Source organism: Diadema setosum, chromosome 21, assembly GCF_964275005.1.
Source record: "Diadema setosum chromosome 21, eeDiaSeto1, whole genome shotgun sequence".
NCBI lineage: Eukaryota > Metazoa > Echinodermata > Echinoidea > Diadematoida > Diadematidae > Diadema > Diadema setosum.
Window position 1 is genome coordinate 17,279,364 of NC_092705.1, and position 17,496 is coordinate 17,296,859.

Here is a 17,496-nt window from a genome sequence, read left to right on the forward strand (position 1 = left end):
AACTAATATAAGCAACAAAACGATAGCTTCACGAGTCATTTCGTAGCCCGGTTTGCATTAGAAACGTACATCATTTTTGAACACTTGGAAATCTTAGGCAAAGATTTTCTTACTGTGTAGAACTATAACATTTTCTTTTGATTTTTGGGCTCAAACAAAAGTTTCTGCTGTTAGGACAGATAAAATAAAGATTTTCCCTTTGTCCTCTGCGTGCTCAAACCTGGCTGAAGATTGTTATTTTCACGGCACAGCGTTCAGACATCGACTTTATGGATACTGCGGACAGAGACCTGCATTTCAATTTGGTGCGCCCCTCTCATACAAGTACTATGGCTATTTTGTTTTGTCACGAGCTACTCAATATTTCCAACGGAAATGATGCAGCAACCTTCTCAGCAGTGAAAAAAAATCCATCTCAAAGTGAGAGACAATTATTCTGTCTAAACTCCGATAGGACTTTAATGGAACTCATGTTTACTTTGCCCCTCCCCCATGCAAGAAACCCAACATCGAATATCGCCTTGAAATGAATCTGAAGAGTGCCATACGTATGGCGCGCCAGAGGGGAATCAAATATTTATGTTCGACACCAACTAAAAAACCATTTCATCAAGTAAAATTTCATTCAACAAAAATATATTCGACAAAATATATATTTGATAAAAGATATATTCAATAAAATATGTATTTGACAAAAATATATTCAAACAAAATATATATTTGACAAAAAAATATATAGGTTTGACCAAAATATATATTTGACAAAAATATATATATATTTCACCAAAGTATATTTGACCAAAATTATATTTGACCAAAAATATATTTGACCAAAAATATATTCGACAAAATATATATTTCACCAAAAATATATTTGACACAAAATATATTTGACCCAAAATATATTTGACCAAAAATATCTGACGAAAATATATTCGACAAAATATATTCATTTCAACAAAAATATATTAGACCCAAAATATATTTGACAAAAAGTGTTTTACATACATGGCTTTTCATACTTTCGAGAAAAAAAAAATCATTCGATGAACGAAAAACCATTCCATGAACATTTCATGAGCTGAAATACGTTTCATGACAAAATACGTTCGACAAAACGAGTGCGCAATATTCGCTGTGTACCAAGCTGGCCCATGCGACTTGTCTACATGCAGCGCAACACGTACGCATGCATACACTGCACGTGTACCATGCATAGCACACTACAGCTAGCTAGCCCGTTATCGGCGCGGCGCAGCCGCTGGCCGCCGCGGTGGGATGCTCGATCGAGTGGTGGGTTTTGAGCGCGGTAGCTTCCGCGATTTCGATGTCGATCAAGCTCAAGACTTCACGCATGGGCCATGGGCTTCCACTGTTCTGAAAGTGGGAGTAGGAATGATCCCGCCATGGCGTTATGCAAAAGATTCAGCACAGCTTAATCTCCGCCATTGCCAGTTGGCGAGCGCGAGATCGGGATCAGGTCGTGGCCGTGGCAGAGCAACATCAGCGGTAACCGCATGCAGCAGCGACCCCAACACGTTACCTGGTTACAGCGCCCCGCGCCGGGGTTACATCATCACAATACAAATACATATAATAGTACTAGTATTTCATCACATCATCACTATACAACCAGCTATATACCTCATCACTATATAACCAGCTACATACTTCATCACTACAACCAGATACTTCATTTGATGAATCTTCAAGTCTGATTGGTTAAGAATTGGGGCATACAGTCAGCAATTACCGGTACCTGTAGTTCCCACAGTACCCAAACTGACCCATATTATACTAAACTGCCCTCTTGATTTGTAGCAGCACATTCATATGCACATGTAGGGTAAGCACTTGGCTTCAATAGTGAGAGAGGTGACCCATATCCAAAATGATTGCAATGCACGTGAAATGGCAGCGCAGATGTGTGAATTGGCTATCCAAGAGCTATTGCCATCAACCTACTAAATTTTCATGTACAATTTTCTTCATTATATAATACATGTATGTACAGATATGAACTGCTTTTTTTCAAGGCAGTTGTTGCTATCGGTGCCCCTGTAAGGTTCCTTGGGTCATAGCACAGAGCCGAGATCCCTCGTGGTAATGATATCAACAATTCCCCGAAGAGCAGTCCATATTTGCACTCTAGGAGATTGTCATTAAAAACTTCATGTCTGAATAGATGGGAGAAGTGTTGTGTGGTGGTTAGTAGAGGTGCCATTGAACTACGGCAAACATATTCCATATGTAGTATCAAAATGTCAATAAATGTTTGTAGAATATGTTGAAGGAATTGAACTACAGTCAACCTTGCCCATGTTGAATCTATTTGGACTGAAGAAATAGCTTCGATCAGAGAAAATTCAACTAATGAGGGATTAAAATTAATAGAATGTACCGGTATAAAGAGAAGAGGACTTGAAAAGGACCTTTGACTTGGGTGATTATTTGACTTATGCGAGGCCAGCTTAAGCAAGGTTGACTGCATTTTCATTTGTGTTGGAACTTTTGCAGCAGTTACCAAAGAATGAATAAAACTGGATACAAAAATATAGAATCCATGTTATAAAACTTGCAAGGATGATACACTAATTTCATCACAATCATAGTCATGGATTGAAAAGGAACACATATATGCTATTATGTGCCAAGTTTTTTTTTTTTTTGTATGTGAGGGGTGTGTGTGTGTGTGTGTTTTCATTTGATTGCTCTTATGGTTTGTTCACTTATAGGTCTCCATACTTTCAACACTGTTATTATTCCTCGAGTACTAGTAGTATGTTGCACTGCATCTTGTATGAAAAAAACAAACAAACACCAAAACCTCTAATTTTGCAGTCATTCACCTGGAGCATATACATTTGTACTGTACTCTTCTGAGCAGCAGTAAACTAATTTGCCCATTCACAATGAACTGGTTGTTTCCAGTCGCACAACTTACAATATACATAGAAAACTTACAGTTTGTGGGATGGCATCATTCAGTTGTGTACACAGCTATATGATGTACGTAGTAACTATCTCACTTTTTCAGTCATAAATTTATCTTGTGTATCATTCATCCACTCACGCATTCAATCACTCCTTTCACTTTGTATGCCAAGTTAACAAGGAAAGATATTCGTGCCATACCAATCACAAGATGGAAATTTAATTGCAGTCATTAACAATTCTGGACATAAAAGAAATACAAAGTTTATGTAAATAACACTGTATATTCAAATTGGCTTGCCATTATTCAACAAGACAGCTCGCACTGCTGTTGTATGTATTCCACACAACCTACTAAAGAGCTCTGAACCACACTGCTTCACAGTAGTTTGGGTACAGTCCCTTTGTTATCAGTCCATATTTTCCATTCACAACAGACCCACGAGATGTCACCTGTAGGCCATTGTTTCCTGTCATGAATCGCCCACTTATGGCCAGAAGTAACAAGATTTCAGAGGCTGAACTTATTTCACAGATGAGCCAGCAGGCAGTATTTCTAACATTATGGCATTGTTATTTCATGTTACTGAGTAAGATCTGAATATTACTGAGTACATGTATTACCAGGTAAAATTTGTATGATTACCGTTATGTTGTAAAAGTTGCATCGCAGATTACAATTTGCACTGAAATAACCCCCATATTTCTCCTGTTGAAACATGAGAGATATTGAAACATACATTTTCTTCATCAGACACTCGCAGACAAAACATAATAACATATGATAACCAATAATTACAGTATATAGTGCCTTTTCAAAAAAGACTTGAAGCACTTCAACAATTACAACACTGATCCACTTACAATGTAACATGTAGGGGGCTCGTAGGCATGGCACATCCAGTCAATATTTGAAATATTACACTTTGAAAAGTTGCAAGTAATTAATGCAGGTTTGATTCATTTCAGAAGGGATCTTTCTTTTCTGTCAAAAACAGATCCCTTAACTTCCAAGCTTCAATCATATTTCTTACATGTCATGTGGTTGAAGCTTCTCTGGCATTGCCAGCTTAATGCCACAGTCAAGGTGTCACAAATTCCAATCTTTCAAATTCATGAAATCAAATTCCAATCTTCTACAATCTAAATGAGGCAATTGGCACAAATGTACATGCCTTGTCACATATCTTTTTTTTTTCTATATTTTTCAAATTCATTTCATTTCAGTCTAACAATAATTAATGAATGCTAATTTTGAATGGCAAGTACAATGCTTCTGCTCTGAAATTATGCTGTATACTGTAAACCTGTTTCAATCAGAGGGGGCAGAAATTTGCTTACGACACAAGTTAGCCTTAACCTAATGAGGACTGACTGATTTTGCGACAACAAGCATTTCCCATAGACACCTGCCCTAGTATACTCCGACTGGTTCTCAATTGGTTAAGAGGAAACTCTGTTAAGCCAGACTTGAAGCACCTCCAGACATAAAGATTCTTACTCGCAAGTGGTACATGTACACTGATCTTTGAAGGCACTGAACACATAATAAAATTCTTGTTAACATGAAAACTTGGCTTACACCAGTCTACTGTCAGCCGCCATTACAGGACAAAGATCATCAATGTAAAGTATTGTATCATCCAATGAAGTCCCATTCTCTGCATGAGTATGACTACTGCACATCAATAGTTTATACAGGATCCTGCTGTGTACTTCACTGTGAAAACAACCTACAAACAATCAGAGTTAACATGATACAGACTACAACTGTGTCAAAGATAAGGTGGGTCTGAAAGTCAAGACTACACACAAGGCCTTATGAACATCAATGCTGAACTGTTACCACATACTAGTATATTATTCTGTATGTACAACTTTAATAAAGATGTGGAGTGCAAAACAGATGCACCCATCGTGTCACTGACTTCATTTGTATTTCCAGTTCCAGTGTATATTGTAAGCAACTTTGTTCAACTTTGTCAATAAACAAAACTATTTCACATTGATCACTTAAGTAAACAGGATTGAAGTCAACATCCCTTTAAAATTAACTCTGAGACAAATAGAACTATGCAGATATTCATCAGTCTAGAGATACCACACAATTACACTTGCTGTAGGAAGTCTTTAATATTAGAATCTCAGATAAGCTGGAAAACATGATCAAGAGAGGCACTCCTGTATGGATTGTACATTGCTAAGTAATTGAAAAATAAAAACTTTATAAGACCAAGGAGGTACTAGTACCTCCTTGATAACACGATAATTTGTACATTTACGAATAATTTCTGAATCCAAAAGAAAGATTCATATACACTCAACAACACTGACAAACAGACAGACACACAATAAAAACTCACACACCTATGAAGGAACTTTGTTCACAATGTGGACTAAATCACATTTTTGAACTAAGGAAAACCCACTAGAACTTTAGAAGACTGAGAGCTAAACACTATCAATTCTGTTTATGCTCTTCCAGCATTATCACAGCCAATGTGAAAAACTGAATGTGGATTTTTCTTCCCAACACCAGGATGTAAATCCTGCCTTTCCACTGTAAATCTTACTGTTTTCAACAATCTACATATGGCAGTTTATAGTTTACAGTCAGGGGTCCTTCAGCTCATATCATGTAATCTAACAATGTAAGTACATTTCAATTGGACCACAGTGATCAAATTAATCTATCATAAAATTTCATTCAAAGTTAAATGGTGCAGTATTTCGAGATATTTACATTGTAACCTCTGGCAATTTAAAGAGTCATGAATACTGAGGAAACACCACAGACAGTATTTTTGTACTGAGCAATATTCTTACAGAGCTAGACCTGCTCATAATAAAGAGGATAAAATGGGTTTACCCCTTGCATAGAGACTATAAAATCTCTATCCCATTAAAAGTGCTATTCATTGGAGTGGGTAAAAGGAAAGCGATGGAAGGTTAATGGCAGGATGATGTCACGGTTTAGGGACAATATGAAGAATGATAGGAAAATGATGTGATGTCACATTAGTGTCATGATGATGTCACAGTGTTTGGTGATGATGTCACAATAATGTGAGAATGATGCTATGATGTTATAAAGGTATAAGAATTATGTCTTGATGACAATGATAATGATGATGATGATTTAGTCTTATTCATAGAGGGTAGCCACTTTAGTGATCTTTGCACTGTTCTCCTTGTGGTTCCTGTTCACATTCATGAATGTAATTCAGCTATCAGGATTCTGTCATGATAATCTAATGATGATGATGATGTGAGGATGTCATGTTGATAATGAGCTGGCGATGTGATAGGGATGTAATATTGTCATAAAAATAATACAAACATTATTATGATGTCATGATGACTGAGGATGTGACATAAACACATTGAGTGGATTAGACATTGGAATGATTGGCAATGAGCCATATAATCAATCTTTCGCCTTCCCCTAACATCATCAGCTATCAACCAAAAAAAAAAAAAAAAAAAAATGGCTTGACTGAGAGTGATGGGTTGACATTGGTATTGGTATTCCTCTGAGTAACCAGTGCTATATAACTTGCAAATATATCAAAGACGATTCTGACAGAGAATGTCATCACAACTATGAAATCTGTACGTTTACTTGGGAAAGGGGAGGGAGAGAACTAACCTGAATTCAATTTCATAGGGGCATGATTTGTTTTGTCCCTTTAAGCAGCATTACACATTAAAATGTTCTTGTCATCTTATCATCATACAAATCTGTAACTGCTGAAAGACTGCAATAGTGCAGATGAAAGAGTTGGCATTCATGTACCAATTGCAAAATTTCAAATACATGAAATCAAATGCTACAGATTCAAGAAATGAACTAAATATAAATACATTACTCAATACAGTGCACTCCCGTTACAACGAACACGGTTATAACGAAATTTCGTTATAACGAAGTAAATCTTCTGGTCCCAAAATTATCACCATTAAAGTCTATGTTACAAAATTCGCTTATAACGAACACAGTTATAGCGAAATTTCCGTTATAACGAAGTCTTTTCCGAGCGCCACAGACAAAGAAAAACAAGAGAAATGTGCTCCGTTATAACGAAATGCGAATTGCTTTCGAAAATACGTAGCGGAACAAGCATTTATTTTTATAGCGTCTCTGCATGGGTGAACGCTTCACACCACTGTGTGTTCGCTCTTTGTGTCACACACAGTTTCTGAGGGGAACTTGCGTTTATTATTGTAATACAGTTATCCCATCACATTTCACATAGCTTTGCAGTGTATGATGAGTATTCAGCAAACATGATATGATATATATACGTGGTTCCTTGTTTTCGTTATATATTGTATTTGTTCGGATATAACGAAATTTCGTTATAACGAAAGAAAACTGCCGGTCCCGAGCATTTCGTTATAACGGGAGTCCACTGTACTGGCAACCTTCATCATCAATAAAAACCATTATCAGTCATAATTGTTTAAAGTAAATGCCCATTATAAGAACCATGAGAAACACTTAAATATAAAACCTTGTGCAAACAGGAACACTTCCATAAGGCAAAAAAAAAAAAAAAAAAAAAAAAAAATCATTGTACTGGCGTAACCCGCCCGACCCTAGAAAACCCCCCGACCCTGAACTTTTCACACACAAACAAAAGGAAATACATGTATCGTTTTTACTGAGAGAGGGCGCGATACGGGTTTGCGAATTATCAAAAACAACAACAACAACAACAACACCTGGTGTCGGAAAATGGCCGTGCAGTACAGCGTGTTGGCGACTGATAAGTCCGGTTCGAAGATTTTATTTAGTATTATTCAGAGAATCGATTTGTCAGTGGCGCTAGGTGATTTAGCCCAGGAATTTCTGACCGGTATGTCGTGACGGCTTTTAAACTGGTTATATAACAAATTTTTGGATGCAACAGACCCTCTCTATCGAATGGGGTTTCGTTAAATATGAGTTTTACACCTAAAATACAGGTAGCAGGTACAATTGTACACAGTCTTCACTTATTAATGACTTTCACTGAGTATACCCAACCAAACAAATGTCCGTGCACCAGTACATGTATGAAGATTTTGACAGATTGAATGCGTCAGAAATACTGCAAAACCACATAAGATTCCTGCCAAGTATCAATGAGACCATCGTCAGGTCAAACAAGTTCAAAATCACACAGTTGCTTGATGATGTGACGCCGACTCAACCGCCGATGACCCTACTTTTAATCTCCGGCACAACTAAGACAGAGGAAGTCAGCATCACCAAGAAACAGATATCTGAAATGAGCAACAAAAATCAGTCAATCGAGAGTAAGTCATTAAAAGGAGTTCTATGGAAAAGAGTAAAACTGTGCCTGATTGCCCCTCTAATTAAACAGACATGGAAGTCATTGTAGTGCATTAGACATTAAATTAGTCAATTATACCATCCAGTCAGCAGCCTATGAAACCAAATATATAGCATTATTTTCCTACAAATATCTTATAAAGTGAAAAAAAGTATAAGAAACCTCTAATTTTCTCAAAACATGAAGCAGAGCAGAATACAAGAAATCCTACAGAAGTGCTGAGGTTTAGTTGTGAAGAAGTACAATCATAATGACAGATGTTTTACACATAGTTAACTCATTGAATTTTTTTGCTTTTAAAGGACACATTTGTACACATTAGCGTACAATGGGCAATAATTTTACAATGTGTACAATTAACAATTAGCCTGTGACATTTAAATGACAGCCCTTGGTTTCAACAATAACATGGCAAAAGTGTGCGAATACACCAGTGGGATGGGAGAAGGGGAGGGAAGTTCATGCCACACTCACCTTATACTGACAGTGCTTCCATCTGGAATATTTCCTGTAGTGGTGGGAAGTAGATAACCAACATCAGTTACATCTTGAAGGACAGCTAACCAAGGCATGATCTGCATGTTTGACAACATTACTTATCAAAATTATCACTCATTACTTTATGTTGAAACGTACTGACAAAGTCTGTACACAATTGAGTAATTTCATCACCAGTGGTGCATCAGACAGTATGTATGGTCTTGTATTCATACATGTATGCTACACGTCTTTTTATGACTTTGTCTGACACAGAGAAGGCTGAGGCAGGATTGCATCTAATCGAGAGGAGCAGTCATTATTACAGTGCCATCTGGACTGCTTGACAGGCACAAGTTGATAAATCCCAGCTCAAGATAGTATCATGCTTGTCCTTATACTCTGAAAAGGCTTCATGGAGCAAAACAATGCATTGCATACTGTATGTGAAGATGAATGCTGCTACTGCATGTACTAATATACACAGCCAAGTATCTATAAAGACAATGGATAAATCTAATCAAATCAATACATGCATCATTATCTCATATTACAATCCGCATGACAAAGCATCTGACAGAAGATAGCTTGCTAAATGCACTAATGTTATCACTCGGGACAATGTAGCAAGGGCATAATATTACAATTATGTAAAGGAAGAACTTGACCAATATTAATAGAAATGTGTGTACAGTCATGGACAATAAAGGGAGCACTAACCTCTCTCCAGAAGACCCAGAGGATCCCCACGACGATGATGAGGGCAGACATGACTACATAAATAAGAAGAGGTCTGGTGATCATGGGGTCACGAACCTAACGAGGAGGCTTCCTTATTACATCCTTGTCCAATGGCTCCACTCCGAGACTGGACAGAGGAGTGGGGAGAGAATGAAACATTATCATACAGTAATGTGAACTACAGAATGCACAATTTTTTTTTTCATGTCAGTATTTGTTCATTATCCATCTTTGATAATACATGTATACACACTCTTTCTTTCTTTTTTTTAAAGAATGAACATATATCTGTCCTTTCTTCCAAATTAACAATAAAATCTGTAGCCATATAGACAGAAAGGATTTCTGGAAACAACATTAAAGTGTAGAGTAGAAATAGTTGGCGTCCAGACTTTCCAATAAGAAGGGTCACAAAGAGAAGGAGAGTGGCATACAAATGAGACTTCGAAACACTGCTGATTTGAGAGGTATTGATTTTTACTTTTACAAAATTATTTTCCCCATGACTGAAGAATTATAATGGTACTCACTAAGATGCTGCTTTAGCCGATGAAAAGGTAAAATGAAATATTTTGAAACCAAAGCTTTAATGAGGTTCAAAGATATTTGCTTGAAGAAATTTGATTGATTGATTGATTAATTGATTGATTGATTGACTGATTGATTGATTGTGAATATTTATGCAGAGTGGCCTGATTAGACTGAATCAGAATAATGACTGCACTGCCGGCATAATTGCCCTCCCCCTTCAGAATACTCTCAGACCTGCTGATGTGTGCACATTGTGGCTCACCCTTGAGCAGGTGGTCCTTCCATGATGACGTTGATCCAAAGGCTCTGCATGGCATTGAGTGGGTTGGGAAACCTCATGATGATGGATAGGGCTATCAGGGTCCAAGGCAGCTATGCTCCTACCAACACAGAGAAACAAACAAACAAACAAACAAAATCATATGTTGCAATCTATCTTCATAGATCCTTCACTTCATACTTTTGCATAATCATTAATGTGTCCAAGCAAATTGGTCATTACGGGATAAGTTTTCATCAATAATTCAAATTTCAACTGATTTCTTGCAAAGTAGAAATCAATACATAATCTTATCACAATTTGTATTCATGTTTGTTTCAATCAAATTACAAATGATTATACATGATTACACATATTTACATCATATTTGTTATTAAGGGGTCATTTTCAATAAGACTACGTTGTGCTTCTCATGATTTCTCCATTATCATATTTGACACAGTGCATTTTTGTTTGTTTGTTTGTGTTTTTAATACAGATTTTGTCAACCAATAATGAAAGTGAAAATAAATGAGATGAATGAATGAAATGGATGAATGAATAACGTTTGTTGGAGAATAAGCATCAACCCATTTTGATTCTTCCGTGAAAACACTGTTTAGAGTCTTTAATGCCTATATTTGAATAATTATTCCACCATACAATTATTTTGAACGGAATGAAGTATACAATCTTTCGTTTTTGGCATGCAGAACTCAATTGAAGCAAAAATAGTGAACCATTTTAAGCCAAACATTTTCGTGTGTATTCCAATTTTGCAAATTTTTTGAGATCAAAGAGTCACAAAATCAAAATACATGTACATGCAAAAGTTCTTGTTTACACTGTATGCACTGTATGCATTGAATTCAAGTGGCATGCTGAACTAGAAATGTCGCTAAGGCGACTGGTATGCCTCCGCCATAATGCATGATTCTCCTAATAGGTCTACTGTACATGTGGACAATGTGTGATTACATTTTCACACAATTGGCAAAATATTAAAATAACAAGTTTGTCACAAATGTGTTGAATATTCACCTTCCTTGACCTAAGTTTAATTGGATGAATAGGAGAGCATGCATTTGGGGATTTAAGGACTTTCACTTGACTTTGCCCATTCATAAGTTTATGCATTGAGCACTTTTCAAGGTATGGAGAAAAAGTGCAATTTCTGTATTGAAAAGTACATTGTTACCATTTTCATCTGGCCTTTGACCGTAAAATTCATAGGATAATCACTGTCAGGCAGAACATGCATAAATATGTAGAAAGTTTCAAGATACCTTGAGCCACTTCTGAGATATGGAGGAAAAAGTTAGTTCAGCACTTTCCCTTGATCTTTGACCTTTTGACCTTTAAGGCAAAAAAAAAAGAAAAGAAAAAGTTTCCAGAGAATCTCTATCAGGTTATACATGCATACACCAAGTGTAAAAAAAAAAAATAATCCCGCTGGCATTGCATAAATATGAGGGAAATAGTAAAATGTTGAAGTGTTGCCCTTTTCTTTGGCCCCTGACCTTTGACCCCATGAACCCTAAATTCTCTAGATAATCATTGTCAGTCAGTACATGTACATTTGTATATATGCTATGTTCCATGAAGATACCATGAACAATTTCCAAGTTACGGACAAAAAAATATTGTTACTTGACCTTTTGACCTTTGACCTTTGACCTCATGACCCCAAACTTCCACCAGAGAATCTTAATTGGGTAATACATGTATACATTTAAGAAAATATCTTCAGGCATTGCATAGATATGGTGGAAATAGTGAAAATTTACGTATTTGACCTTGACCTTTTGACCTTTGATCTTGAGCATGTGCACCCAAAAGTTGATAGGCACAACTTCACCCCCTAATACACATACATGCCAAGTTTCATTACGATACCTCAAAACGTTTTTTAGTTACGCTGTCCACAAAATTCATTACGGACGGACAACCCGAAAACATAATGCCTCCGGCACCACTTCGTGGCAGAGGCATAAAAAAAAAAAGAAAAAAAAAGGCTGTCAGCTGTGATTCAAGAAAATTTCACACTGCAAATATTTCTTGCTTTACAGTATGCACAAAACTACTTCCATTGGGGTGTAAGAACAACATTTTGTGTAAGTAGAGAATAGAGATTGTTAAGAATTGGGTGTGCACTTTTGATCATTGCAACACAAGATAGATACTCTAGAATCTACTTTTTGAAACAAAAATCTTTACAGTATCCTGTCTTCATTTCTTTCTGAATCTACAACTCCTCAAAGATTAGCTGATTGATGTAACTACCTTTATGAGGGTCGTAAAATTTTGATATACACTGATCAGGATCCTCTGATAAAATAGTTATCGCAGCACAAGCATGGCTCCTGTAAGCAATATGTTGATTAAACAGAATTTCCCCACTAGTTAAAGTCAGGGTTAACCACTCTGGAATTGGACTCCAGCTATCACTGGGGTAACATGACTCTCACCTGGTATAGCCATTGAAGACAGCTGCTCTGGTTTGTCCAAAAGATCCACATTCTCTCGACGGAAAGACTTTGACTTGGCACCAGCAAAGTTCCTGAAAGAATACAAGACAAGCTTATCAACAAAGAACATGATACATGTACTACAAAATACCACAAATCATAAGCAATTACATCTGGTACAGAAATCCTATGACCCACCAAACAAACAAATAAACACAAACTACAATAACAGTGAACACATTCTGAACAAGACACTTTTTTTTTCTTTTAATACTGCACAATTTATTCTGACAAATGAAGTATGGAATTGCGACTGATTGACAAATTGCCCCACATCGACGTAAATAAGCACTGAATTGATCAGTGTTTTAGTAGTAGCCATGATAAAAAATCATGGGCGTACATACTCGAGCAGGATTCGAACCTACGACCTCCTGATCACCGGACAGGCGTCATCTCCACTAGACCACCGAGCTTTCGCCCGACAGCAAGTGTTGGTTCTAATCCTTATAGCATGCAGCGGGTACTGCTTTGTTATTCAAATTCATGAAATTCTTCCGTCGAGATGTTTTCATTGCGACTGATTGACAAATTGCCCCACATCAACGTAAATATCATGGCTACTACTAAAACACTGATCAATTTAGTGCTTATTTACGTCGATGTGGGGCAATTTGTCAATCAGTCGCAATGAAAACATCTTGACGGAAGAATTTCATGAATTTGAAGAAGTATGGAATTGTTTGCTTGATTTTCTTCTGAACTTAATAATCTATGCTTTATAATAAGGAGCTACAGTGTCAAACCTTGGCAAAACCATCACTGGATCAATAGAGATCAACACAAAGTGACTCACGTCTTCCAGTCCTCTTCTGTTTCCCAGATCTCGTAGACGGCATAGTTACAGGTCCCCTCATGGCCTCAAACATTCTCACACTGTAGCTGCCATTGTGTATTAGTGGAAACAACAGAAATACAAAGCATGACATTACTGGGTAAATACTGTATACCTTTTGGAACATAATTTTATCAACATATAATAAACTTGATGTTGAAAAGATGAACTGAAATGTTTCCAATTAGTACCATATTGATGTACCGGTACTTGTTTCAGGTTTCTCTAGGTACTGCTATTACAGTTTGCCTACAATATATTTAGAGGCATATATATTGTAATTCTGCAAGGGGGAAAGCAATGATAAATGATGATGATGATGATGATGATAATCATGACTAGAAACATCATTTTCATTATTCAAGTAATAACAACAGTGATAATTCATCATGAAAATTTTATTATGATCACTACCATCACTGCTTTATTATTCCTAATATTACTAGCTTTGAAAAAACACACCAAATCACTATATTCCAAGTTTATCACAAAAGTAAAAAAACATTCACAATGGGGCATAAAGTCTTGACTTCCTAAACTTCATCTTTGAAACTTTAGTTTCAACACGCACACACACACACACACATACACAAATAAATAACAATAAAGAAGTAAAATTTGAACAACAATTTTCAAACAGTACAAGTACTTGACTAAGTTAGTACTTGACTGGATTAGGCATCCAGAATTCTGCTCTGTTGAAAGATAGGGATGGCTGTTTATATCACATATCTATATCCTCTGAGAATTGTTCATTCAGCTTATTCAATCTCATAACTTTCCATAAGAAACATCACATTCATAGAAGAAAAAAAAAGAAGAAATAAAGTCAATTTTCCTAACTCTGTGATTAGTATAATATTACTGAAGCACTTTCCATTCAAAATATCACACCAGTGGGAATCTAGCAATGAGGACACGATGTCTTACCTCACACATCCATCATCTCTTCCTGCTGCATCAACGTATGTCCTCAGGTTGTCACGGAAACTTCATATTCTTTTCCTCCTGTACGGCGAACTACCTGCCGACAATGAATGCCTGTGGAGAGTAATCGTGATCGCGTGAATAACTGCAGTCAGCAACGCGCTGTCGTAATGATACTGACCTGTGTGACAGTAACTCTAATTGTTAGTCTCATGGGGTGGGGGGGGGGGAGAACAACTAGCAATCTATATTTCATGATGATTTACACATTACTCCAGGTTAGAAGGCATATAACCTTGTTTTTTATGATGTCTATGATGGTCCCACTTATTTAAAAGCCACCGTAATGTGTAACGTTAACATTAGACAGCGTAAGCTGTGAGCGCGAGCAGAAACAACCACAACTAAGTCAACGTTGAATTCAATGCTTCCCCATGTCTCATTTAATTCAAATTTATGTGAGTGACTGGAAATGAGATACTAAGGAATCCCTGAAATTTTGGTGGAATTTGGTAGAGTGAAATTTGAGGTATATCTTCTTGCCTCTTAGATACGATATTGGCTTACTGCCAATACTGCATTACCATTTTACTACCGCCGGAATCTGTCTCTAAGAAGCCCATGACCGACGGCAACGAGAAGAGACAGATCTCAGACAAATTTCAATGGTCACGCTCTGTCCACACGTAGTGCTCCTCTACAAGTTAGCGTGGATATGTCTTCCTGGACATTTTGCTGACTAAACCATACAGATACAGATCTCATCGGTCTACGACAGTTTATTTACCAACCTGGTGTTGCTGAGGCTGAGCCCGTATCCGTAGTGCCGGTGCGGTGCCGGTGGTTGAGCCTGAGCCTATTTACAGCCTCAGGCTGTGGTCTTGCCCTTGGCCTGCTTGATGTTTGGGTTGGAGACCGGATCGTCATGGCAGGCGCTGCCGTAACTATACACAGCCCAGTCGCTGTACGTAGGATATTCGCACAGCGTACCTCCGTCTGGTCGGGCTATTCGTAAACGCTGCCGCTGATGTAACCCCCGCCCGGGGCGGCCGGGCGCTGTACCAGTAACGTGTTGGGGTCGCTGCTGCGGTTACCGTTGCTCTGCTCGTGCTAACTTAGTCTCCAAGTATGTCCACGACCGGGCGACACTGATCCCGATCGATCTCGCGCTCGTCATCTCACTGGCAATGGCGGAGCTGAATCTCTTGCATAACGCCATCGAGATCGTTCCTACTCCCACTTTCAGAAGAGATAGACGACATCGAAATCGCTAATGCTTTGTATAATAGCGCGCGTACGCGTACCACGCGAGCGTCTAGCTCTCACCGCACGGTATACGGGCTAGCAAGCGCGCGCGGATGTGCATGCGCATGCAATTTGCAGATTGATGGTGTATACCACAGTGTACACGCAACGACACGTGCAGTGTAAGCTTGCGCTGCGCTGTATTGTCATCGAATGACTTTCTATTTTCATGGAATGATTTTTTGTTCATCGAATGGTTTTTTGTTCATCGAATGATTTCTTGTCGTAAGTATAGAACGCCATGTCAAATATATCTTGGGTCTAATATATTTTTGGTGAAATATATATATTTTTTGTCGAATATATTTTGGTCAAATATAATTTTTGGTCAAATATATTTTTTGTCAAATATATTTTGGGTCAAACATAGTTTGTGTCAAATATATTTTTGATCAAATATATTTTTGTGAAATATATTTTTGGTGAAACATATATATTTTTGTCAAATATATATTTTGTCGAATATATTTCGGTCAAACCTTCATATTTTCTTGTCAAATATATATTTTGTTTGAATATATATTTTATGAAATATATATTTTATAGAACATATTTTTGTGGAATGAAATTTAAATTGATGAAATGGTTTTTTAGTTGGTGTCGAACATAATTATTTGATTCCCTTCTGGCGTGCCATACATACGTGATTGAATCGGACATCATCCGAACAGTAAGGCCAGTGAGCTATGTTGCAAAAATCTTAGAAATGTCCAGAAGTCATCTGCCATCTTCAATCTTCATAAGTAACTTGATGACTTCCACATGACTTGTGTCTTCATGTTTACTCAAATCATTTTACATGTTTAAAAAAAAAATGACATTTCTCCATCTCCCACTCTGGAACAGATCCAAGCATAATAAAGGTACGGGACTGTAATAGGAACAAACCAGCCGTACATCTCTCATGCGAGTCAGGCCTCGTAATATCCGTAGTGTGGGCAGTGTGCCTACGCCAGGATGACTGTGATACAGTCCCCACCCATCAAAAGATACAGACGTGCCGAGGCAACAGGCTTCACAGATTGGAGAAACTTTGCAACGGTTCGAACCGCTGTGATTATCAATGTAAATCTCCTTCTTCGGATTGCAAAGAAAATCATCGTTTCACGGAGGTCAGATACCGATGTAAGTTATCAAAAGAAGAAGAGAGGGGTGATATAGCCAAGTCGCTAGCACGGGCACCTCCCAATTGAAACGACCAGGGTTCGATACACTTGCATAATCCTTTCTAGTATTAGGCAACACACTCTGTCCCTCGGACAACACATTAAATGCATGTCCCATTTTTATTAGTTGGTAGCGACTGCCGCAAATAAAAAAAAAAATCCCACTTCATTCAGTCATCGCAAAGAACAGGGTGCTAAACCTATGAAGTGGTACAAGTAATAAGTATACTTTTACCCCCCCCCCCACACACACACACATACATACGCTCACGCGCACTAGCAGAGGTAGAAGCAAGAGAGAGAGAGAGAGAGAGAGAGAGAGAGGGGGGGGGGGGAATTCGACAAACTCTCTTTGGGTATATCTTTTATAATAAATTGTGTCTCGATGGCTCTTATACAGTAAAAGTTCCCTCATTTCTTTGTACAGTCCTAATATTCTTGATACGTGCATTAC

At 37.6% G+C, this 17,496-nt stretch overlaps 1 long non-coding RNA gene and 1 pseudogene across 1 annotated transcript; both read right to left on the minus strand.

The window, feature by feature from the left end:
* Window positions 1–7,821: 7,821 nt before the first annotated feature.
* LOC140244700 (uncharacterized) lies at window positions 7,822–9,492 on the minus strand. The gene is made up of 3 exons (XR_011902304.1): window positions 9,471–9,492; window positions 8,748–8,781; window positions 7,822–8,202 (listed from the first exon to the last, which is right to left on the minus strand). It is a non-coding gene; the product is annotated as an uncharacterized lncRNA (long non-coding RNA).
* On the minus strand, window positions 9,488–15,498 carry LOC140244362 (N-terminal EF-hand calcium-binding protein 1-like; annotated as a pseudogene).
* Window positions 15,499–17,496: the final 1,998 nt, after the last annotated feature.